The sequence below is a fragment of the Erythrolamprus reginae genome, chromosome 2, assembly GCF_031021105.1.
Source record: "Erythrolamprus reginae isolate rEryReg1 chromosome 2, rEryReg1.hap1, whole genome shotgun sequence".
NCBI lineage: Eukaryota > Metazoa > Chordata > Lepidosauria > Squamata > Dipsadidae > Erythrolamprus > Erythrolamprus reginae.
This window is the reverse complement of record NC_091951.1, coordinates 207,434,463-207,460,925: the sequence shown is the minus strand read 5'-3', so window position 1 is coordinate 207,460,925 and position 26,463 is coordinate 207,434,463. Positions and strand designations below refer to the sequence as shown.

Here is a 26,463-nt window from a genome sequence, read left to right as displayed (position 1 = left end):
ATTTGCTTTAATCCAGTAGCTTGTTCCAATTTTGTTTCTCCTGGAGGTAATGTTGCTGCCACCATCTTGATCAATAGAAGAGAAATTCAAATTCCCTGTGCTTCAGGAGCACTCCTAAGAGTTAAAGTACAATTTGTAATGTTTCATGTACAGTATTTCTACAGCTACTGTTATCAGTTCTTTTGTTTCACTGATTCAGAACATTCTCCGCTCCTTAAATGATTTGTAGTTTTCCCTGTCCCTTTTTAATATGTGACATAAACAAATCAACCATGAATATGGAAAAGAGTAAATCCTGAGCAAATACTTCTGTATATTATTATGTGTTATGGTATATTCTATCTATTGCAAATTCTTGTTACAAAAACTTCCAAGGAAATATTCAATACACTTTCCTTTGTTTCCATCTAACAAAAAATTAGATTAAGAACTCAAATTTATTAATTTGTACATAGTACACCGGATATGATTTGCAGCTGTATGCAGAGACTAATTAAGTATATGCATTTTTCTCTTCCGTCTCCTCTGGCCTTCCCAGCTATCAAACCTTTTAGAAATGTAATTAAATCCTGGGTGCCGCAAACTGATTCCCAGAGAATTTGATGTTTGGTCAAGATTGATAAATGTGCACATGCAAACAGCTCTGCCCTGGAAAATCTAGAGTGCCATTTATCTTGCTGATCTTGAGCACTGTGTGCACAGCGCCCCATTCAATTTTGTTTCAGACTATCCTACTTAGGACGTAGGATGGAGAAGAAATAATTTAAGCACATAGATCGGGATGTTCATGTAAAATGTCTCACAGAATCATTCCTTTGGGTTGATAACAAACAAACAAACTAGAGTGCAATAGCCATTAAAGTAGACTTTCTGTTGATCCAACTGACTTTATTGAAAGTTGGGCACAAAAAAGTTGAGCTGCCTTTTTTACAGGACAGGTTTCCTTCCTTCTATTGCTTGTCTTTAGCAAACTTAGTAATCCTTACACCTGTTTATAAGATACTGTTCTCAATTGTTCCCAGTATTTTGTTGTTGTTCTGTTTGTCTCTGATTCTTTTGCAGCCTGTCCTGCAAAATTGAAATCCAAAGTGTTTATACGTATTTATATATTTCAACATATTGCATTTTAATGCTGGGACTACTCATCCTTTCGGAATGAGAAGAAAATTCTAAAAAGGGCAAAGGTTAGAAGACCAAGATAAAAAAAAATTAAGCTAAATTTTTTACATATGGTTTAACTAGAGAAAATATCTCCCGTCTGGTCATTCGGGAACCTTTAATATACTCTGGAGTATACTCTTAATGGCAGCACTTTAAATTTCTGCCATTTCAATGGCGGTTTAGGGAGCCACACCTAAAATGGCGCACTGCTATTACAATTATTTGTTTGTCTGGAAGATTCAAAGCACGGATTGGATTTGCATGATTACACGAAAATGCAAACCCACGTGTCTGATGTGTCCCATTAAGAAAACAAGAAGCCCTTTCATGGGATTGTTTTTCTTATAGGATACTTTTATGTTGTAAACACAAAGTGAGCTGAGTTGATTTCTTAGGCAATGTGACAGGCAGGTCTTGTGAATGCACGAATATGGCAATTGTGACTTAACAGTAATCTGGAAAATTTGCCAAATGTGGACCGGAGGAGGAAATGGCAATTTGAGATCCATCTCAGCATATGTTGAAGTATGAGCATTCACAAGGCTCATTACTGTGCCAGAAAAAATCAATCCTCCATGCAACCACTGATTAAATGGAAGGACAGACAAAATATATATAGAAGGAGGAGGGGGAAATGGGCTTCTAAATTTTATAACAAAGTATATTGCCTTTAATGCAACTAACATTGCAATTAACATAACACTAAAATGAGACAAACATTTTGATCTGCTGCCTAGAACTTTCTTCTAAAAATAGCACCAAATCTCTCAGACGCTTTTCTGAAAAGAAAAGGAAACAGACTTCCAAAAATGGTACCCAATCAAAGCTGACTCTCACACTGTTTGGGTAATGCAAATGATATAGAACTTATTAACAATCCCCTCTCTTCTGTTGGTTTGTTGATAAAAGGCTCAAACTAGAGGCAACCAATTCAAAAACGAATGATTTTCAGTGCTTAGAAGGATCTGTAAGCATCATTTTTTAAACTATAAGCAAATAACACAATACAGTGATCCCCCGGTTATTGCGTCCCCGACCATTGCGAACAGGGTAATTCGCGATTTTTCAACCCGGAAGTAAACTCCACCATCTGCGCATGCGTGCCCTTCCACGCATGCGTAGATGGTGGAGTTTCCCCGCCGGGCAGAGGCTTCCCTGGGTCTTCCCCCTCTTTCTCTATGTTGCTTCTTCCTCTCTCACACTCTCTTCCTCCCTCTCTCATCTCTTTCTTTCCTTCTCTCTCTTTCTCTATCTCTCCCCCTCTTGCTCTCGAGCGGCCGCCTAGCAGCTGATCTGCTCGGCAGCGCAGCAGCGGGTGTTTTAAAACATCCCCGCCGACATGGGAGGCTCCCTAGCACACCCCCAAACCCGGGTTGGGGGTTCGGGGGTGTGCTAGGGAGCCTCCCATGTCGGCGGGGATGTTTTAAAACACCCGCGCGACTTTCCAATGAGTCCCGAAGACAAACGCGTTGTCTTCGGGACTCATTGGAAAGTGGCGCGGGTGTTTTAAAACATCCCCGCCGACATGGGAGGCTCGCTAGCACACCCCCAAATCCGGGTTGGGGGTTCGGGGGTGTGCTAGGGAGCCTCCCATGTCGGCGGGGATGTTTTAAAACACCCACGCCACTTTCCAATGAGTCCCGAAGACAAACGCGTTGTCTTCGGGACTCATTGGAAAGTGGCGCGGGTGTTTTAAAACATCCCCGCCGACATGGGAGGCTCGCTAGCACACCCCCGAACCCCCAACCCGGGTTAGGGGGGTGCTAGCGAGCCCCCCATCTCGGCGGGGACGTTTTAAAACACCCGCGCCGCCCCCAAGTAAAAACACCATCTGCACATGCGCAGAAGGTGTTTTTACTTCCGCAGCGCTACTTCGCGAAAACCCGCTCGTTGCGGGGGGTCCTGGAACGGAACCCTCGCAAAGAGCGGGGGATCACTGTAACAGATTTAGAAGGGATCTTGGAGATCTTCTAATCCAACTCCTGCCCCAGCAGGAGATCCTATACCATTCCAGACAAATGTCTGTCCAATCTCTTTTTAAATCTTCCAGTGATGGAGCACCCACAATGTCTAAAGGCAAGCCACTCTACTGGTTAATTGTTTCTACTGTTAAGGAATTTGTCCTTCGTTCTAAGTTGCTTCTCTCCTTGATTATTTCCATTCATTGTTTCTTCTCTTGCCGTCTGGTGCTTTGAAAAATGGATTGAGCCCCTCTAAATAAATATCTAATATCTAAATGATATAGATAATATCTATTATCTAAATGCATATTTAGTACACATAAAACTGACCATAGGTCAGATTAGGAAGAGAAAAATGTCTGCAAAATTTTTCTCTAATCTAGAATATTCCATAGGTTTTAGGGTTACACTTTCTAGATTGTAAGGGCTACGCCAGAGAGCAATTCTGGGAATTTAGAAGGTACACATGATCTGGATACTATTATTCTGAAGATAGCTGTCAGATCTACAGTGGGATCTACAAGAAAGAGGGCTGTACTCTGTTTTAGATCTAAATCTCGGACTGGGATTCACAGAACTGAATTTAAGATCCAATTTGGCATAGAGGTTATATATATATATTGTTTAGATAGGTTAACTTTTTGACAACTACATTCATGTTTATGTAGATCATTTTTTCTGCCTATTAAACGATGTTTTTCCCTGTTCATATATACAGTATTGGTATTATCAAAAGCAACCAAAATATGTCTTTTAAAAATCCAAGAATGATTTTTATTCTGAACCATCTGAAACATTGAGTCCCACTCTTAATATGTTATATACAATCATGTTAATGCGATACTTTACCTGGGGGGAGCAGAAGGGGGGGACCCTATGCAACAGGAGCATTACTATAGAGCAGGGGTCCCCACACTAGGCAACTTTAAGACTTGTGGACTTCAACTCCCAGAATTCTCCAGCCAGCATCCATCCATCCATCCATCTATCTAGTTTGGAGACCTCTGCTGTAGAGCTCTGTTTTTTGCTAAGTCAGCATTTGGAAGAAGAAGGGACCAAGGAAGATGCCCCATCAGATTGGAGGAAATTTTTGTGAGTGCTCTTTGTAAGAGATTGAGTGGCAGGCAGAAGGTCCTATTACAATTTGGTTTTGGTAGGATACTGGTCCCTATGAAAGAGCAGTAGGTAGAGCACAAAGAATCTATTAAATGTGATTTCAAGCAGACAAGTCATGAATGGAGACGGAGGGCTGAGTCTCCTATACCCCCCTAGCCAAGAATTCTTTTTCCCAGGATGGGTTGGTTTTTGTTTTTGTTTTTGGTTCCTCCAGTTGCCCCTATTTCTTACTCTGAAACCTAAAATTCTTAAAAACGGGCTGATGGAAAACTTTAAGAAAAAGAGTTCAGCATCCTCTTCCAAATTATTGATTCTGCACATGAAATAAACCTTGCTCACTTCAGCTGGTTCGGCAGAAGGGACCCATTTTTTAACAGATCAAACTTGAGATGTTTTTTTAATATAGAGCTGCAACTGGCAGGCCAATGTTAAAAGCAAAATAGAATTGGACAAAGGTCTACTGAAAATTGATCCTCACCGAACATGTTATCCTACTCAGTTTAGAGACTTCTAACTTGGGAAAATAGCAGCTTTGGAGGAGAATTTTCATTCGGACTGTAACAAAAGGGAAGTGTTTGAAAGAATCATTCTCACATGCAGTTGTCTGAATCCTGATTTTATCCATAACTACTCGCTTTTTTTATTAAAAAAAAAGTTAAAAGCCATTGTGAAATTAAAACTGCGTAATTTAGCCCCAAAAGACAAAGCAACAACAGAGGCAGGAAATGCAGGACGTATAACTTACCTGTTATACAGGCAAAATCAGAATCTGGTTGTTACACAGACCAGACTGCGAAGTATTTATTCCTAGGCCAACTCAAGGAGAACTAACGACCTATCTGGTTGAGCGGAGATACGCTTCAGGAAACCACTGGGCAAAACAACAAATAGTATAGTTACTCCAACATCCTCTCTGTAAATGCAAATTCAAGACATATCTGTTCTAAATTATGACATTTTCATAACAAACATCCAAGAACTGTGTCTGCAGTTCTTAAATTCATCCAACATTGAAAAGAACTTTCTTTGTTGCTTCTATGACAAAAGATGTTGTGCGCCGTAATCTTGTACTAAATGTAAAACTTCAGTGGATGTCATTTTTATGGAGTTATTTAAAGCCTTCATGCTTGTTCACGACTTTCAAAGACTTTCTACTATGGTTTCTTGAACAAAAGTGAGAGAAATCAATGAAGAGAGATTTAGTGTTAATGAATGGTAGAATTAATGGCAGAATGAGAATAGAAAAAGTGAAATCATAGGATGACCATTTGAGCATGTTCACAAACGAGGAAGCTATTTCAATGAAACTATGAAATTTATGTTAACATATAGTGAGAAATTGAAGGCATCTTCAAAATAAGAATACCTACAACACTATCCTGTAAAGTAGAACATCGATGATCACACCAAATAGCAAAACTGGGAAGATAACCAACATAGACCAATAATAATAATAATAATCAAATTTAATAATCATTTGTTTGCTGTGATATTTTTCTGTCAGGTTTGTTCCTAGACATGCCAGGTTCCCAGACAAAAATTAATTTAGTGTTATGGCAGCTTCCTTTAGTGTTATTGCAGCTTCCTTTACAAAACCTATTCTGAGGGGCCCTTGGTGGTCTCTGAGCTTGCTTGTTTTATTGACGACATTTCATTACCTAAATTAGATAACATCACCAGTGCTAGTCTTGATTAAAACCTATTCTGGTGTTCAGTTCCAGTGTTTTTTAAAAAAAATATATTTTTTCTATACAGTTATAACTTAATTATGAACAAAGCAAACACACTGTCTTCATTGTATGCTGAACCCTCTTAGGTTTGCTAAAGGAATTTGTGATAAAAGTCTGGGCAGTGGCTGCTCATGTTACAAGGATATAAGAGAGGCAGCAGGATTCTGGCCTTTAAAATGTGGGAATGGAAGGAGAATCGGTTGAGAGCTCAGTGAGCCAACAAGAAAGAATCATACAGGGGAAAGATTTAATCTAATGGAATGGTTTGGATGGAAAAAAGACTGGAAATGAGTAAAACAGAAAAGCAAAGGGACAGGAGAAAAAGAAGTTTGAGAGGCTGAAAGTGTGTGTGTGTGTGTGTGTGTGTGTGTGTGTTACACACATCCACTTTGGCATGCATATACAGTTTACAGAATCAGTATATTACCTCCAACAATCTGGGTCCTCATTTTACTCATTTCGGAAAGATGGAAGGCTGAATCAAGCTTGAGCCGGTGGTGAGATTTGAACTGCTGAACTACAACTAGCAGTTAGCTGAAATAGCCTGCAGTGCTGCACCCTAACCACTGCGCCACCCTGACTCTTATTTATAAGAGCATATATAAATAAATGAATATGCATACATGCATATATGCATGAATCTCTGTTATTTATTGATTTGATTTGATTTCTTTACCACCCCTCTCCTAAGACTTGGGGCGGCTTACAACATATAATAAAAACAATAAAATACAGTGGCAATCCAATTAATTTACTAAATAACTAAGCTAAAATCCCTAATATTTTAAAAATCAGTCATAGACATTCAGACCTCAGCCATACATAACATTCATCGGCCAGGGGGCCTAAGATCTAATTGGCCCAAGCCTGGTGACATAAATGATTCTTAAGACTCTTACAGAAAGTGAGGAGGGTGGGAGCAGGGCAAATATCTGGGGAGAGCTGATTCCAAAGGGCCGGGCCCCCACAAAAAAGGTTCTTCCCCTTGGCCTCCGCCAAGCAATATTGTATGGTTGACGGGACTTGGAGAAAGCCTACTCTGTGGGACCTAACCGGTCACTGAGATTCATACGGGACGTTATCATAATCTCTAATTAGACCATTATTTTGACTTTCATTCTCAAGAGGCAAAATGTCCTAAATAGGCCACCATACACTGTGCTGACATTCTTCTTTCCTCTATGTTCTTAAAATGGTTTTCATTTCTGTGCTGTTGCTTTTTTAATACTACCCATAATAAATGGCCACCCATCTCACAAATAAGTGACTCCAGGTAGCATGCAACAAGAGTTTGGCAATTAATTAATAAAGACAAAACAATTGAGTTTCAACCACTATTGAGCTCAAAATTTATGTTGCTAAATGAGAAATTTGTTAAGTGAATTTTGTCCCATTTTACGGGCTTTCTTGCCACAGTTATTAAGCGAGTCACCACAGTTTTTAAGTTAGTAACATGATTATTAAATGAATCTGGCCGACCCGAGTCTGCAGAGAGGGGCGGCATACAAATCTAATTAATAACAACAACAACAACAACAACAACAACAACAGTAATAATAGACTTTGCTGGTCAGAAGATCACAAAAGGTCAAACCCATGCCATAACTAGCACCTTGAATTGAACCCAGAAAGAGACTAGCTTGTGAAGGAGAGGTATAATGTTTGTGCTGCTAGAAACACACTGCAGTGCTGCATTTTGCACCAATTGAAGCTTCTGGATACTCATCAAGAGCAGACCCATGTAAAGTGCATTATAGCAGTCAAGCAGGAGGTGACTCAGGCATGAGTGACTCAGTCTAGGAACTGACACCACTGGTGCACAATACAACATTGTAGAAAGGCCCTCCTAGCTACAAACGCTGCCTGCTCTTCAAGTCTAGGACCCTAAAATTGTGCAATTATAATTCCCCGTTTCTAATTCCTGGGCTCTGGCTGCCCCTTGATCTCCATGTCCCTTCTTAATGTAATGCCATAACCCACCCACCCCACATAGAACTACAATACAAAGCCCCTATTGTTGTGCTAGATAGCCTAGGGCAGGCGTGGCAGCTGGATCCATTACCACCAAGCAGAGCATGCAAGACTTGAACACCCCCAAAGCAGAGATAGCTTTGAATCCTGCCCACTCTTGGGTTGGATGTGTGCTTGCTTGGGAAATAGGGGAGCCTTTCCTGCAGTGCTCTTAATAATGAATTGAACTGAACAAGCTGTCGTCTCCTGCCCTGATCATTTGCAATTTCAACATTTTTTTTCTCTTCTGCATAGGAACTCTGATTCTTTTTTAAATGTAAAAAAAACCATCCATCTCTGTGTCTCTTAGTGTTCAATAGACGTATCAAAAACAACTGGCAGACAAGGGTGGTGCAATTATGCCTTTGCCAAGGTTAGCACAGGGGGCTGTTGCTCCAATTCCACTTCCATCCTGGAAACGTTCGAGACAGAGCCAGGAACTGCAGATTCGGTGATTCATGGTGGTGCCCGCCACCTCCAATTTCCAGGGACGGCCTGGCACTCCCAGGTTGCAACAACCAGGGCTGCCTTTCCTTCCTGACACTATCGTGGATGGAAGCGAGCGAGCAGAAGGGCTAAAAAGGAAAGGGAGGAAGCAGCTGCTGCCACTTCATTTCCTGCTCCACTGGTATGCCTAAAGGTAAATACTTGTCCCCACCCACCCCACATGCTAACCTGGCAGTTGGGAGCGTCTGAGGACAAGGCCATTGTGAGCGCCTTCTACTCTAAAGAAACACCTAGCTGAAAGTGTTGCCGGACCAGACATGACTTCACTCGTAACTTGTTTCTACAAGACTCTGTACCCCCTGAGCACAAGACAATTAGGCCAAACTGCTAGGAATTCTGGCTTATTGGGAAGAAGAAAATATGCTGGAACATGCTGTCCAGTGGCCTTGGCAACTACAGTATACAAATCAATAAATTAAGCTTCGTAATACTTCTACAATCCAGGCTCTTGATTTTGTTTAGGAACTGGTACACAACAAAATGCCCAAAAAACGTGAGGATCAAAAAGGTGATGACTATTTCAATAGTGCAGAAAAACCTAAGATAACTACAGGCAGAGGAGGGCTGCTAAAGTGGAACAGTGACGTGTGCTCGCCCCCGTGGCTCTGAGTGCTAGCGGAGTCCAGCGCAATTCTGCTACTGCACCTGGGGGCGAGCACACGTCACCGTTCCGTTTAGTAGCCCACCTCTGACTACAGGTAGTCCTCAACTTACAATCACAATTCAGCCCAAACTTTCTGTTGCTAAGCGAGACCGCTTGTTAAGTGAATTTTGCCCATTTTATGACGTTTCCTACACAATTGTTAAGTGAATCACTGCAACTGTTAAGTTGGTAAAATGGTTGTTAAGGGAATCTGGCTTCTGACTTTGACTTGTCGGAAGCTGACAAAAAGTGATTATGAGCCACTGCAACTGTCATAAATACGAATAAGTTGTCAAGTATCTGAATTTTGGTCATGTGACCATGGGGCTTCTCAGTGCGTAGGAGGATCTGTAAGCACCAATCAATTTTTTAAACTGTAAGTAAATAACAGAATAACAGAAAACGTGTCATTTTTTTCAGTGACATAGCTTCGAATGGTCACTAAATGAACTGTTGTAAGTCAAGGACTGCCTGTAACAGACAGGCAAGGTTTTTGTACGAGAACTATGTTTGAGAGAAAAAAATAAGGTGGCAGATTAATAGGAAGTATGCTACAACCTGGATGATAAAAATGGAAGAAGAGAATGCATTTGCTTACAGTATATGTAGGTATATGGCACTATTTAACTCGGGTTCATTTCAGTGAAGTTTACACATGAAAAAATAATGCCATTTCACCTAAGAAGATTATAGAAGAAGAGCCAATCATTTAAAGGTGGACTACTTGTGATCATATTATGCAGCTGGCCTAATTTCACAAGGTCTCTATCTGAATTCATGAATATATTTCTGGTAGGACAAGCTCTCCTTTCTATGGTAAATTATTGGACATGACATAAATTGAGGAAGGAAGAGGGGGCAAAAAGGGAAAGAAAGAAGGCAATACGTAATTGAAAAGATGGCAAAAAGAAAAAAAGGAGTGGAGAAAGAATGAAAGAGGTGATCCTGCCCATTACTGTCTTCAGACCCACCTAATGCTGGAATGCAGTTCTTAATAGAAAAGCAGCTCTCCACCCAAGAAAACATTTTTTCTCCCTTGAGGCAAGGGTGCTGAGGCAAAAAAATACTCCCATCCCTTGCTGTCCTGATTTATCTTGTTCAGACTTACATATAAGAATAACACAAACTCCATCCCGAGGAAAACGTATGCAGTTAAACAGTACTTTGAGGAATATTTCCAAAGGTTGTTGGATAAACACTTATTATCCCAATAAAGCTTCCAAGAAAATGTTCCAGGAACCTAATCAAATTCATTCTGCAGATTCAGAAGCAGGCACTGGGTGCTACTGGAAGTGCTTCTTGGAAATGGCACGCAAATTATTAACGATCTGTTTTGGTATGCATTTGTGGCAGTCCACAGCTTTTTTTGTGATGACGTTTTTCATTTAGGTCAATGTGCTTAACTATTTTTAATGTTGGCACATATGTACTTTATTCAGCCTGGATTGGGGAAAAAAAGCTGTTCTCTTTTTTTCTTAATCTGTAGAGAGCAATGTCTGTTATGGGTGGGTGAATACAAACTACATTTCTGAGGGAACAATAAATATAATACTGGGAATTATATCCTTGCACCATAACAATCTAGGAAGTTATTTGGAAAACAGTTTCCAAGGGCTCGGCTGAACCGTACTCTGAAGATGTTATCTACCTGGGTAATGTAATGTGTGCATGAAGACAACCAAGTTCAGAGAGCACCAAGGAATCCACAAAGGCTCAACTGAAAGCCGTTTTGAATAAAGCAAAGGAGTGTTTACTCATCACTGCTTCTTTCCATTTCTATAATCGATGCTCACAAAGCTCCATGCAATATTCTCCATTTTGGTTTAAGGTAATTTCAGCAGGCACTCTGATGAATAAACTCTTTTAGTGTAGATCCCTTTAATTAAGTAGATTGAGTGTGGGTATGCAGGCATATAATATCTGATACATTAATCTTACCACCTTCCTCTATATCACTTAAGTGATCCCCTCACATGGGGAATTGCTAAATAGTGAGATATCACAACGATTCTGGCATATTCCAAAATATAATACTATTCATTATTATGAAGCCACAGTAGGTGAATAACAGAAAATAATTAAGATTTGTTTATAAAAATTAACTCTTTTACAAACAAGATCACGAATGTTGAAAATAACTGCTTTGTTCTTTCTATAATGCTCATAGATTTAATGCTATTATTTCCCTTCCAGAATGCTCAGTATTTAAGTTTAGTGGCTTCTTGAAATCAGGGAAAGAAATTTCATTTAAGATGCTCAACATATCAAGATATGCTTTTAAAAATGTACCACTCTCACTTGTGGTTTCTGGACATTCAAATCTCATTACACTGAACATCTTCATCCAAATAATCCTATTTTTGCCTTACTCACTTGAAAGGAGAAGTGCAAAAATTCAGCCTTACAGCCATAATCTACTGCTGCTCTTATTTTCACCATGTATGGTAAAATATCCTAGAGTCAAGAGTCCCAAATTACTGCAATGAGACCTAAGAATTAAGAAAATCATGTGGGATTATGCCTTATGAATTAGATGTGCCTGATTGCTCATCTTTTGAAATTCCAAAGTTGGTAACTGAAAGAACAATACCATCCTGTCATAAGAGAAGCTTTTTTTAATCTAGTTCATTTTGTTCATCTGCTAAATTTGCAGCCTATTCAGGGAAGCCACTGTTCGATGTCTTTGGCAGTTCTGTTTGTTGTTGTTGTTGTTCTTGTTTGGGGGGGGGGGGAATGTTCAAGGCAAAGTAGGCAATGGTGTCAAATGGAAAACTTTAGACTGGCAAGTATTATTTGTTTAGAATAATCCCTCATTTCCTTCTTTAACATTGTCAGGAAGAAAAATATTCAGTACGCAATGCATTCATCTTCATCAGTGACATTCTCTGTTCTCGTTCTTACCTATTCAGCTATCAGTGTGGAATCCTAGTTTCACGATTTAAACTGCAAAATACTTATTACAACTCATAACCTACTACCATGCATTGAGACATGTCATAGAGATAGTTTGCATCTGAAGGTCACCAACATGAATTTGTAGTCATTGGGCATTGAGTAAAATTCAAATGGGACTTTACTTTTACTTAAAGATACCTCAACAGCTCAACAGTATCAGAGGTATATTCACCTCTTAAGTGACAAAGGTGACACCAAAAGTGTGCTCTATGTGCCTGCCACTCTCTGGCCCTCACCTATCCGGTTTCTCTCTAAAGGCCTTTCTCCAACAAATAACAAAATGTTTCCAATTCCTCTAGGGCACCAATTTATGGTGCGTATGTATTGCCAAGCTTATTCATTGTTAAGCTACATATTGTTTGATCTCCTTCCGCCCTTCCACTTTGAAGAACAGTCGTCAGTAGTTACCATGGAGACATTGATGTCACTGTGGAGGATGGGACTTAGTGATGTTCACAAGACAAGAAATCAAGCCAGTTTCTCTGGAATCGAGTCATATCTGTGGAATAACAGAGTGCTTATGCTTGACAAGAATTGAAAGCAGAAAATGCAAGCTCTATTTGTAAAAGATTTGATAACTGGAAAGATTCTTTATAAAGGGACTCAGGAGAAGATGGAATAAAACTCAGTTTCAGAAAGCCTAAGTAGAGTTGGGTTTGGTAATATTTTTTTGTGGGATATCAAGTCCCCTTAACTGTTTGTACGGAGTGACTGGCAAAATTATAATTTAGAAGACATATCAATTCAGAAAATATGTCAAAGTTTCATGCTCTTTTTTTGCTCTGGGGCCTAGCTATAAATTCAAGAAACTATGAATAATCTGCAAGACAAGTGCCAGGTCTATATATGTACTGAAGCTAATCTCAATTGTTTTAAGGAGGAGATCATTTGAATACTCATTCTATACCTTTTAGGGAAAGGGAAGGGGGGATATAAGTAGAGCAAATAATAAGGTGATTCAGTTTAATTGGAAACAACATCTAAACTATTAGCCTGATGCAGGCCAGGGTTAACCTTTTGCTGATCAGGGGTCTATATATAGCGGGATGATACAACCAAGTAAATAAAGTGGTCATGCATCATGGATAAGAGATGTTCTGGATGTTAGTCCCTGTTGTGGTGTTGCTGGGACTATTATTATTATTATTATTAATAACTATAACTAGATTAAGCAAATTTAGTGCTTGTGCCAGAGATTTTATAATGTAAGGTAAGTTGTTCCTTACCTCAAAAAGGCAGCAGAAATAGGCTGCAGAAATAGCATCTGAAGGACTTGCGGGCCCTGGGGACATGTCAGATATCTCTCACTGCCCACTTTCCTTCTAAGAGGATAGAGTAACATTTCAACCTCAGTTCTTCAATGTTGTTTTGGAGAAGTGACTTGCCCACTACCCCTAACTACTAGCTGAGGTTGGCAAAGACCATCATCTAGATTAGGGGTGTTAAACCCACTGGATGTGTCATATGCTGGCTCCGCCTTACCTGGTTTAATATGAGGGGAGGGGAAGTCCCAATATATCACATAACAACACTGTGACGACGCAAGTTTGATACCCCACACTCCTCATTTATGTTCAACATCACACCTTCTATGCCAGATTTCCAAATATTACCGCATAAACTAGAGGACACACAATAGACTCCTACAGCTATCAACTGTAAAGCAACGTATGCCTATTTTGCACTCTCGTCTCCTGATGGATCTGCTGCAATAGAGAAAAAGAATTACAAGATGTGGGAGGATGAAAGATGACAGCTGCGCTCTTCATAAAATCATGTGAACAAAGCAGAAATTTATTATACAAAACTCTTTTCTGGAACACCCAATTTTAAAAATCAATTTTAGGATTTTTTCTATAATTGTTTTAAAGATAACGTGATCATTCTTTCTTCCAAAGGAAGAAAATGGGAAATATAGACTTAAACATGAATTTTTATCTGTCCCAGCTCTCAAGATTTTATGGAAAAAGCCACAATGTTTAATTACGTTGATGCAAAACAACAATTTGTTTGCAATTGAGTTTGTTGTCTGTTAATACACCATGATTGTCTGGTGTACCTGCTAAGGCATCAAAATGTTATTTCCTTTCTTTCAGACAACTATCCCTGCTTCTGAATTTGAAGACAGTGTATACCCAAATATGTAGCATGAAATATCAACATAGACAAAATCTGTAAGAATGTGGAGGTAATTTGAAGAGTTTCTCATGGATACTGAATGTGTATATATTTTATAGTGGCTTAATCAACTTTAGAAAGTTGAACAGGCACAATAAATTGTAATCTATTATATAGCACATACTTTAGATAACAGAGCCACAATGTTATTGCATGAATTGGTCCCAGAAATGAAACATGTGCTGAAAATAAAATATAGTAACGTGTCTAAGGCAATCCAACATAGTTTATATAAAGGCAAGAAGAATTTAAATTTGTTCCCATTCTTTTTCTACATTTAATCCAAGCTTTTCCCCTGGAAGCTAAGATTTTGCTCTGAAGGCAAGTGCCAAATTCAGAAGCAGGGATAGTTGTCTGAAAGAAAGGAAATTACCTCTACATTCTTACAGATTTTGTCTATTCTAGCAATATATATTGGTATTTCATGCTACATATTTGGGTATACACTGTCTTATTCAGTAGGTCTCACTCAAACAAAAAATAATACAATTAAGCCTGCCACATTAATGGAAAGTCACCTGGAAAAAAGGGCATTAGCAACAATAGCACTTACTTCCAAGTAAGTATATATCTGGAGCCACTTCTAACCTCCCTACAACACCAACTTTTTACCTCTCTACAATACCAAAATCTGTGGGACATACATATTGTTGAAATCACAGCAAGATGCAAAGGATGCACAATTAATCTGCTCCAGATGGCAACCACCATTTTGTACTGGCTGCCCATACTTTGTGCCTGCAATTACTATCATATTCCTTTAGGTACACATATTACAGAGAACATTGCACTAATAATGTTCAGATACTTTAGCTACAGAATTAGAGAATGTATGGAAATCTTACTTTGAAGACCTAGAGCCACATAAATTTTAGGCTCAGGATTCTAGAATGGGGTCCTGCATGTATCATTCAATCAAAGCATTTATGAACCATGGAATAAAAATCTTTTTTTAAAAATGAAGTCATATGTGAATGGAGTCATAAACTTGTATTTACATGTGCCAAGAATAATACCCTAATTTGCCCCCCTACGTGAAGGCAAGCCTAGCTCTGTCAGTGAATTGATAATTTGTGTCTGGCATTTACAAGTATGAGTTAATACATAATGGAGTTTCTCCTGCATAGAAAAAGCCAGTATGTCAAAAAGAAGTGTAGACTAGAAAGGCTCTTTTAAAAAAAGATCTCTCATTTTCTATAACGAAAGACTGTTTGCTTTTGGTATTATCAGGCAAACCCTCACCTAGAGTCCAAGGGCCAAAACAAACATCTTAGCAAGAAGTAGATTAATATTCTATGTATGCTCCTATGTAGGCATTTATATTCCAAAGTTGCCAATCTACTTTTGTAGTTTCAGATCTAGAGACTTGCTATTGAATAGCATTCTAGTCCGCACTAGTAATTTCAAAGAAATAATAAAGTAAGGTAAAGATTTCTTTCCAGTTTAGACCAAATTAATTCAACACCATTTCCTTCTCCAAGCCAACAACCATCATAGACAGATTTGGTGGCAGTGAATTCTGTCAAAAATTACATGGGAGAGGGGAAAAAAACTTGTCCTGAACTATGCTGCTAAATCAACTCCCTTGGGCAAGCCTTGAGTTCTAGGGATAAGCACATTTCATTAAAAGACATGATCTTACATGTTATGGCACATTCAATTTGTTCAAGAAACCAGCCTGCCATGCTGTCTTCAAATGAAGAATCCATCCAGAGCTGGGTCTTTCAAAATCATAGTTAGCGACAAAATTGGGAACCAGGTTTTCTGCCACTATTTAGGAACTGAATTGAAAAGACACTACCTACTGATTAGACGGATCAACAGTCTAAATCAAATGTCCATGTAAAACTTTGATTTTATATCAACCAGAATTCTTGGGGTGGACTTGATAGATCTGGAATTCGGCACCCTCAGAATGTGAATTATCACATAGCTTTGCAAGGCAGATTTCACTTGAAAGAAAGTAGCTGGCTTGTGGTCCCCCTGAGCTTCTTTGCCCATACAAGATTGAATCTAAAGGCTTTTAATATGTTTGTTTGTGTATTAAATATGTACCCACTGAATCCACACATATGTTCTTTAGCCTACAGTAAAAAAAATCTATACACAAGAGAAATCATTCATATTTTTTAAAAGTCTTAAATCAAATAATTCTGATAATTTTAATTTCAGAGATAACACTCAACCAACAAAGACCTTTCAGAATAATTCAGTCTTTACTAGGGGTGGGCTACTGCCCGGACGGGGGGGACACGCAGTGGGGTAGCGAAAATGGAGCTCCACCCGAGCATCCAATTTGCACTGAAAGATCTTGAAAGAAAATGCACAAGCCACGCCCACAATGTGGTAGTAAAATTTTTGGTAGCCCTTCACTGGTCTTTACCCATTTCAAAAATAGCCATCACCCTAGAGGCCAGCCTTACTTCCAGAGTCTGATCCATTAAAAGTTCCCATTCACAGCTCTATCCACCTCCACCACACTGACTCTACAGAAATTCCAGATATATATTAACAAAAGCAAGGATTTAGCATACCTCCCATGATGAAAGATGTGATGGAAGCTGTGATTCACAATACCTGGAAAGTAGCTGTTCAAGGAAGATGGTCTTTTTATTTCACTTTCTTTTGCAAGCAGATTTTATTTATTTATTTATTATTTAGATTTGTATGCCGCCCCTCTCCGCAGACTTAGATCCCAGGACCAGTGAAAGAATAATATTTTATTGTGTGGTAGTAGCTCAGCCAGTAGCTCAGCTAAACGGATATCAGGGTATTTCTATGTCACATCTGTCCAAATGAAATGTCCAGCTCTTATCACAAACCATTGTTACTCCTGCTATACACAAAGCTCCTAGAGTTACACCCCAAGATCTCTTTCACTTGAGATCTTTTAAGGCAGGGGTTTCCAACCTTGGTAACTTTAAGACTTGTGGACTTCAACTTCCAAAATTCTGGGAGTCCACAGGTCTTAAAGTTGCTAAGGTTGGAGACCCCTTGTCTAAGGAATATATCTCTGAGTGATCCCATTGTTCACGGGTATATAGTATTACCTTCTCCATAGCAAACCATTGTTTTATCCTAGCCAGAAAATATGGGAATGTAATAGTGGTGCTCTGGATTTACACTAATGAAATTGTACTCCAAACTGGCTGTGCATCAATATTTAAAGTACCTTGCAAGTCACCTGCAGCTCCTAGCCACTGGGTGGGGTTTAGCACCAAGGGAATGGTACTGAGCAGTCACTCGTTCTTACCACAGTTCAGTCATAGTCACTGATCCTAACAGTTGCTGGTGACGATTCCTCCCTTAAGGTTTATGCTGTAGTTAACCGAGCTATTAAAGGCCGTCCCCACTCCCAATTCCAGGGGAAAGATTTATACCTGCAGAAGAATTGGCATTTGTTAAAGGTTCAATATACAGTATAGTTCAATTTGGTGTAATCTATGGAAAGTAAATAAAATCATCCTGAAGTCCAGCTTCGCTTCTGCTGACTTTACAAATAATTATTTCTGACAACTGCAATTACATTCTCCAGGGATGTTTCAATCCAGTCACAACCCTGGCATTTTCTAGTAGTCTCCCATCCAGTAATAATCAGCCCTCACCCTGCTTGGCTTACCAAGATCAGCCAAAGTACATAATAAAAATATGCGGGAAGAGAAGGTTATAGGTGTATCTCAGGCACGAACTGGGAGCATTTCACCCCAAGTGTATCTGTTGATTCAATCATGAAATTGGAAGAGTCGTATAAACTTATGGATTTATCAATGTTTTTCCAGGTAGGAAAAATATTAGGACTTTTTTTGCAAGATTCTCCTTGAACCTTGCAAAAATGCTGGAAAAAACATGTCACTTGCAATGTTTGAGGCAGAGGCCAGAAGACTAATTCTACACCCACAAATACCCCTACTGCAGAGACTATCTGCATTATTATCTTTTTTTATATGTTGTAAGCCACCCCAGTCCTCAGAGAAGGACGGCATATAAATCCAATAAAACTAAACTGATAAACCTAAATGAATTTTAGCAGAGCACTTTTGAGAATGGAAGCCACTAGAAGGCAAGGATTGCCCCTAAGTACATCTGGTGGGCTTAACCTGAGCAGTGTGTGCAAATTAAAAATATACAATGTATTTTCCATTGCTCAACTCCCAGTTCTCTTTTTTAAGTATGCTAATGAAGGAAGGGGCTGCAGGACTATGGCCAGTTTGATGTCATGCTTGATTAGATAGGGCTGAGCTTAGTCCATGTGCCAAGATCTGAAAGAACACTGAATGTATTTCCTGAGCTGCATGCATCATGCCACCAGCTGCAGCTTATTTTACTTAGACAACTCCATTATCAGCATACAAAAAGTGGCAGGCACAAAGGATCCTAAAGCCTAAGCAGGGCAGGGCAGGGCAGGGCAAGCCAGGGGTGTACCTACACTTAGTTAAGGCTGCTCTTGAAACTCCGTCCAAGTAGGTGAAGTTGTCCGATACTGAATCAGATCATTCAGACCTGCAGCATTTTCTGTAGGATCAGAACCCAGCCTTACTCCTCTTCATTAACCACGTGTGATTTTTAACTTGGGTTTTTCCAAACACAATTTGATCTGAGTTTCTCCATATTGCAGGCTTCATAGGTCATTTCCCAGTCTGGACTAGCCCTGGAACTAGACTCCAAAGCTCTCCTGCCAAAGAAAAACAAAAAACAATGTGCTTTCTTAATAATTGCTTCTGTCAAATATGGGGGGGGAAATGGGTCTAATGCATAATTTCTACTTGGGATGCATAAGCCCAAGAAATCTTGACACCCAGAACAGTTTTCTGCCACAAGATCAGAAAAGATGGAGGAGATTGTGACTGATGGGAGAGCAGGGAGGGAAGGAAGGGATCTGTGGACCATACATGGCTAAGCTTCCAGCTCTGGGAATTCCTCTGTTCCCAAGTCTTTACTGGTTCCCAGGTCCAGAAAGGAAAAGAAATGGTTTTTCAGAAGCACATTAGAAACCTTTGAAATCTCACAAGCTGCCCATCTCGGCTCTTGGTCAACACTGTGACTCAGAGAAGGTTCCTTGCTCCAGATTATTAGAATAAACCATTGAATCCAGGCCAGGTGTGTCCAACCTTGGTAACTTGAAGACATGGTTGGCTGAGGATTTCCAGGACTGGAAATCCACAAAGCCTTCAAACTGCCAACATTGGACATTCCTGCATTAAAAACCAAACTGCATTTCAGAAGAAAATGCGCCAACGGAATGAGCTGGCAAGAGAAACAGTCCCTTCAGCATGCTGTGAAGGCATGATGAAAGAATAAGCAATTATTTCTGATGGTGCCCTTTGAATTCTCTAGTTAAACTGGTTTTGCAGGTTTCGGAAACATAGCAAAAAACACTTGCAGAACCTTAGTGGGCAAAGTCTCACAGACACTTTAAAATGGCATCGCCCTTCAAGACTCTGGTTATAAAGTAAATGCCTCTCAAGAGCCAAGTTGTCCTCATGGTTGGCGGGGGAGGGGTGTTTTGTCAGCCTGCCCCGCTCAGTCTTTATTTTCTCCAATAGTCGCAATTTTAGTAAGGTTTGGCCTGCTTTGAAACCGGCGCACGCCATCCAGCAAGGTTTCCTCCGCCTTAAGTCGAACATGCCAGCTTCGGAAAGATAAGCCTGGCATCTGGGCACCGCTCCTCAGGCAAGGCCGTGGCTCGGGCCCAGCATCCTGAATTGAGACGGCGACGAGACCGGGACGGAGAAGGGGAAGGGGAAGGGAAGGGAGGGGAGACCCGATTCTGCAACCTCTATCAAGAGACAGAGAGCTAGAAGTCTCCACTCGCTCGCTCAACCCCCCCCCCCTTTTCCCGGATGGACGCGGTTTCCCTATTTATCCACAGTGACTCAACCCTCCTCCGCCCTCGTGATTCGGCTCTTAGGCTTTAACCTTCAAGAGCCGACAGAAGCCAGGCGGCCGGAGAAGCCGTCGCTTTCATCTGCCCGCTCTTTTGTGCGAGGCCCGGGAGGGCGAGGAGGAGCGCTTCCCTTTCGGTCTCCGGTTGACGCCTTGGCCAATTCAACAGTCAATTCAAACCGGTGCGAGAAGGCGGGTCGGGCTGCCCCGCCATGGCTGACCTGGCGATGTGTGACCGTTTTAAAAGTAGAGATTGGTGGCCAATCACGGTTAGTTGGTGGCTTGCACCCCGTTTTCTCACCTTTGCAGAGGACCGACATTAGAGCCGGCATTGGTTGACACCCCACCTTAAAAAAACAAACAAACAAACTACGGAGCCCGTGCCATTCCCAACCATTTCTAAAACATTTAAACCGGTGCAAATTCCTAGGCGTTACTTAAGGCAGGAGTCCTCAAACTTATGCTGGCTGAAGAATTCTGGGAGTTGAAGTCCACAAGTCTTAAAGTCGCCAAGTTTGAAGACCTCTGACTTAAGGCTCGCCATTGACCTTTGCCAGGTAAAAGTCAATTCTGCTTTTGCTCAGAAAGCGGGATAAGAGCTATCCGAGGAAGTTGAAAAGAGCGCCTGGCTTCTCCTTTTTTAGAAAACAGACCCTCTGCACGTTGGAGTTTGCTACAACTGATTGTGGGTAGCCGAGCAACTGTCAGGCTGGGTTCCCCTTTTCTGTTGTTTTTATATACATAACCATTTCAGGTCGATCCAGCCTGACTTGTCCCATCATGCTTGTGTGGGGGTTGTGCTAATTTTTCAAAGAGGTAAGCAGGTATATTATAAATTATATTATATCACATATTATAAATCCTTCTCAATACTATGTCCCTTGGTGTGTGTGGGGGTGGGGAAGCAATGGGCAGGCAAGGAGACCATCCAGCATAGCTGACAAGAATGTATGGGTAGAACCTCCTTCTTGGCAGAGGAAATAAATAGGACCCCAGACCTCAAGAGTGGAAGAAAGGGGGAGGCGAAGGAAGGGGCTTTTGTAAAACTTCTCATTCCACATCAGCACTTTCTCCTATCAGGCTGCTTGAGAGTCCTGACTTTCTACATTATTATTATTATTATTATTATTATTATTATTATTATTATTATTATTATTACTATTATTAATTAGATTTGTATGCTGCCCCCCTCCGATATCCTGGAATAAGCAATAGCCACCAATAGTAGCACGTTGCAATATAAAGTGAATTTCCTGACTTACTCCAGTCAACACCTCCAGTTGCCCGGAAGGAGAAAATCACGAATGTCTCCACTCTCCATGCTTTCACAGAAGGCAATCCAATTTAGCAGGATCACCAATCGTAGCATTCTCGTGATATTAAAATGCTCGGAGACACCTGGGAATATATGTCCCATCCCAGGGGGATTCCCTGCTTTTGGTCCTTTGTTGTAGGATGTGGAGCAGCACAATAGCTGGAAACCCTGCAGCATCCGAGAGGGGGAAAGGTGCCCTCATTGAACTAAGCCAAAAGCCTCCTCTTGAGTCCATTTCAACACTTGTTGACCTTGTAGTTTTGTTGGAGGCAGTTTGCCATTGTCTTTTTTTCAAGTTCCTTCTCTAGCCTACAGGAAGCCTTTTATCTAAGTTATGATCAAGTCCAATTCTGCTTAATTCATGAGTCACAATACCGAGGGGAAATTGCTGGTCAGTTACTCCTAAAATTCTTAATCTTTTTTTTTAAGCAGACCAGAATTAGCAATATTTTTGAACCTTTCTTATTTGATTGCTAATTCTGGGCTTTGACTTTAGATTCTTTTCAGACTTTCTGGTCAGGAGAAAAAATATTTGAAAGGTGAAAGGGTTACTGTCAAATAAAATGTAAAGAATCCTTGAATTGAACTCAATTTGTGACCAACCAACAGGAGACAGTTTGCTGTTGTCTTCTGTTAACTAAAAACCATAGCATTTCTACATAGTTTCCATCCAAGTAGGGAACAGGGTCACTCCTGCTTAACTTTTGAAATGTACCAATCAAATACTACTAAAAAGCTTTTCCTCTAAAGATGCTCATTGCTGGAGATAACTGCTGAAGATCTTTGCAATGATATTTTGCAGACAATAGAGATAAATTCGAGAGTGCTTTCTATTCTTTTTTCTGAAGGATATTTCTTTAACAACGCTGTCCTCAATATTGGCTTCAGGCAATTTTATATTCAGCTGCTTCATCTGTGGAATTTTGGTTGGGATCGAGGGAGACGAAGGGGCAGGAAAGGGTATTTCCACAGCTGATCAGAGACAATCTTTGACTTAGTAGAGTTAAGGCTTTTTTAAATCTAGAAACTCCCTAGGACACAATGGCGCTGCTTTGAAATGCACAAATACAACAGGGAATAGTTCCCAGCTACTTTTGTTGTTGTCATTTTCTGAGTTCCATCAGTGTTGTCCACGACCTTCGTTATCTTCTGTTATCATTGCAACTCCAAACTAACCAGCATTAGGAAAAGCAAGACTGTATTTTTAATCCTTTAAAAGGAGATTTCTAGGCTTGAATGATGCTTTGCTGCTTGCTTTAAATTGACCCCAGGGACCCACGCTGGCAACTCAGCTAGAAGTTTCAGTCCATCCCTGTCCTGCAGAGGGGCAGATTCTATGAGGATGGCTTAGATATGTTCTATTGAAAATGGGATTATTCCAGCTGTCTGCACCTGCCCTATTGTGTATTTAAGTTCACAAATAATCATATTTGGTGGTTTATTTGGTTTCACTTAGTACAAATATATCTCCAGCCATTTGTGAACTCTTGTGGCTCAGAATTATGAATGAGCCAGCCACTGTGGGCTAATCAGTAAAAGATAGTTTGACAAGTCATTATTTTTTAAATTTGTAATTATAAAGTTGCTTATGATAAGAAATAATACATTGCAATAATACCATGTACAATGTAATAATACATTGCACAAAATAACTTCTTCATCATAATACATTACCTAAAATAGTGTTTATATTTCACAATCCTATAATAAGTTGATAGTTTTTAAACATGTTGACATTTATAAAAGACAAAACTATTCCTGCAAATTACAATTTAATTATGATTTCTTACCTTGATTTTTAAACATAATTTTTGTCAGAAACTTTCTCAAGCAATATAATTGGTGAAATCTTATTAAACCCATTTTTAATAGAAAAAATAAGAGATATTTCCAGCAGTGGGTCGTTTTGCTCTACAAAGCATTTCTTGCTTTGCTTTGTAGCTTTTTATTCCTTCCACCAAATATATGTAATAATTTTAAAGTTGGTGAGATTTCAGTCCTTTGGTTGTTGGTATCATTAACAGGTTCCTTTTTATTGCATTCCTACAATGGATATAATAACATACGATAGATCAAATAGATAGAAGAAAAGTATTCTTTTGTTCTTCTTATTGCAATCTTTAGCATCTGGTAGGACAGTTAAGTGAGATTCTTACATATAAATGCCTGTGATGTAACAGCTTAAAATATATTGTATTTCTTGATTAGGAATTGCCACATGGCATCATCCAACTGCTTGCCTAAAGCTGACTCCCCAACTCCCAAATATGAGGCCTATCTCTGTCTATTTCCTTGCAACAAGTAGCACTAATGTTTTGATAACATATCTTTGGATTGTACAATATAATTTATTGAAATCGGACTGTGTATTAGTGAATGAGGTCTAAAAGCATCTTTCTCCAAAATCAACCCTTCCCAGTTTGAATTGTCCCAATATGTTGGATATCTACAGTAATTCTCATATTTTAGATCAAGGTGCCTAGAGGTAATGGTAACTGGGGCTTCTGAGAACTGAACCCAGGAGAGAGAAAGATTGAGGAAATCTTCCTGGTATCTAGTAGCCATAAGATTGAGTCAGGATGCCAACAAGTCAACTCACCCCAAACTTAAAAGGGAAACAATATTTTTTCAAGCGATCTAATTCCTGAGCCTCAGACTAAGTAGCAGGGTATAGGGACAATTTCAACTAGTAAACAAAATAGTTAAAAGGAAAAAAAAACCCAACAATGTGGAATGTTATATTGGATCAGTACTGCTTTGTACACCTCTTTTGGCAGTATCATTTCAATTTGTAAGAACTGGTTCGATTGAAATGAAAGTGATTATATTTCACTTTATTGTGATATTCTCAGCTGTCAATCCTGATTTTCTTATATTTGTTATACATAAATCATTCCTCCTTGAGTTGGCAGAGGACTTGGGGACTAACTGCCTTTTGCCTTTTATGTTTATTTTTTTAAAGGAAACAATATCTTTTTTACAAGGATCATTCTACTACCATCGCAAAGTCTATAGAAGCAGCATGGCTTTTATGGAGAAATTTTACCATATTTAGAGAAAGCATGTATTTAAGTCAAGATTCCTCAGACTTAGCCCTTCCGATGGTATGGAATTTCAGAATTCCCCAGAAAAAATTCTGAAAGCCAAGAGAATGTGCAGCTCTTCCAGAAAGTAGCAATGCTTATCCCTTAGCAACTGTGTACAGTATAAGGTTTTTAAAAATTAAATATGGGGTGGGGTGGGGAGGTATGGAAAGAAAAGATTTAGAAATTGAGGGTTCGTGTTTTGCTCCCTTAGCAGTCCAGATCTGGATTCTGCTAACTCCTCCCATTCCGTCTGCTGATTCCTTTTAAAAAGCCATTTGCACAAATGCTTTTTGTGAGAGAGGTATTTTACTAGCTTGGTGCAGTTCGTTCCCAGGCTCTAGAGCAACATGAAATCAATTCTCAAATAAAATAAAATATATACGGTAAGCATTCAAGTATGCGCAATTTAAGCCAAGAGAGAGACTGCAACTCCAGATCAAAGTCCTATACACTTATTGTTGCTCTTGCGGCTTATTTTTAAATACTCCCACCCCCACCCCGACAATGCTCCCATCCTTCCCTATTTTTTTTCCCTAAAACTTAGAGATGACACATAATTGTTCAACTAAGAAAACTTTCACATTTATTTGGGGGAGTCTGTATTTCCTTTCACCCGCCCTGAACAGCAGTTGTTGCTCGAAAATGAGCCTTTCATTTTAAAAGCGCTTGGAAAAAGGAATTGCTCGATATCACATTATAATGTTCCAGACTGCCCCACACTCTCAGTGCTTTTCAAACATAAATAATACATTTGGGACGGAGAGCCGGCCCTGTGGTGGGATAGCTTCCACTGGCATAGAAAAGGGTGAGGAGAAGGGGGGGAAAGCACTTGGAAAAGATTGCATTATTTATGGGCAGCTCTTCCTGTCTTCAGACCTATCCCAGAGGCCTTGTCAAAGGCCATTGTGCACAAAAGAAGAAGAATCTTTTCCCTTATAGGATATTCCCTCACACAATTAGATGGTGCTACTTTTTCCCCTTGTAATGTCTGAGGCATTCAGACCTTTGCCTCGCTTTAGCTACTCTTCCTGACAGCTTTGCAAATTTTGAGTGTTGATAGTTTGCAAAGCTGCAAGTAGACTTTCAGCTTTCCACATACTTGGAAGGAACATAATGAAAGGCCCTGTTAACCAGGAACAGTCCAATTTGCACTGCAGACCAAGCCAAAATAGGCAGTCAGCAAAAGACTCTTCCATCAACTTGGAGCTCTTCAGACTGAGTGGATCCTCCATCCAGCAGATGGGGATAATGGGGCTTGTAGTTCAAGGGATACCTCTTAAGCCTACCCCAGGTGTGAAGAAGGCCGATCTACCTGGTTTCGGAGAAGGCGACAAAGCTCACACTTGGAACATTACAGCAAAACGAGAGGGTTGCTAATTTTTTTGGGTTTTGAGTGAAGGGCTTTCTGCTTTCTAACTGAATCCTATCGGCAAAAGGTGTTTTTGGGAAAACAAATTCATAGCAAAATGAAATATGTGGGATGGAAACCTTATAATGGTAGAACTGCCAGGCAGTAACCTGGAGGTCCATGTTTTGCTCTTTTAAAATATCCAAGTAAAACGATGGAAAGCAGCCTCAGCTTCTGCCTATATTTTCCCCCAGACTTGAGATTTGACTGCTACATGGCAGGTCTGGGCTTGACGGAGGTGAGTTGGAGGAGTTGTTCGCACTGCAAAGGGTTATTTAAAATGCAACAAGCTACAACACAGACTATAGCACTTTTTGATGTCAAGACTTCTTGGAGAGGCCCTGTGAAGGGCTTAGGTAAGCCTGCATCCTAAGTCTGTGCCGGGAGTTATTCTAAATTAGCAGCCATTATGTCATAGCATTTTAGTCCTCACTCTAAAATCTAATGCATTGGGTTGTGATTGAGGATCTTCTGCCTTTGTGAACAGCCATTTATTCTTTAGCGGTTCCC

At 39.9% G+C, this 26,463-nt stretch overlaps 1 long non-coding RNA gene across 1 annotated transcript; it reads right to left on the bottom strand.

Moving 5' to 3' along the window:
- Window positions 1-20,528, bottom strand: LOC139158799 (uncharacterized). Its single transcript, XR_011557741.1, has 4 exons — window positions 20,446-20,528; window positions 18,688-18,933; window positions 4,984-5,109; window positions 1-114 (listed from the first exon to the last, which is right to left on the bottom strand). It is a non-coding gene; the product is annotated as an uncharacterized lncRNA (long non-coding RNA).
- Between the last annotated feature and the right edge of the window lie 5,935 nt (window positions 20,529-26,463).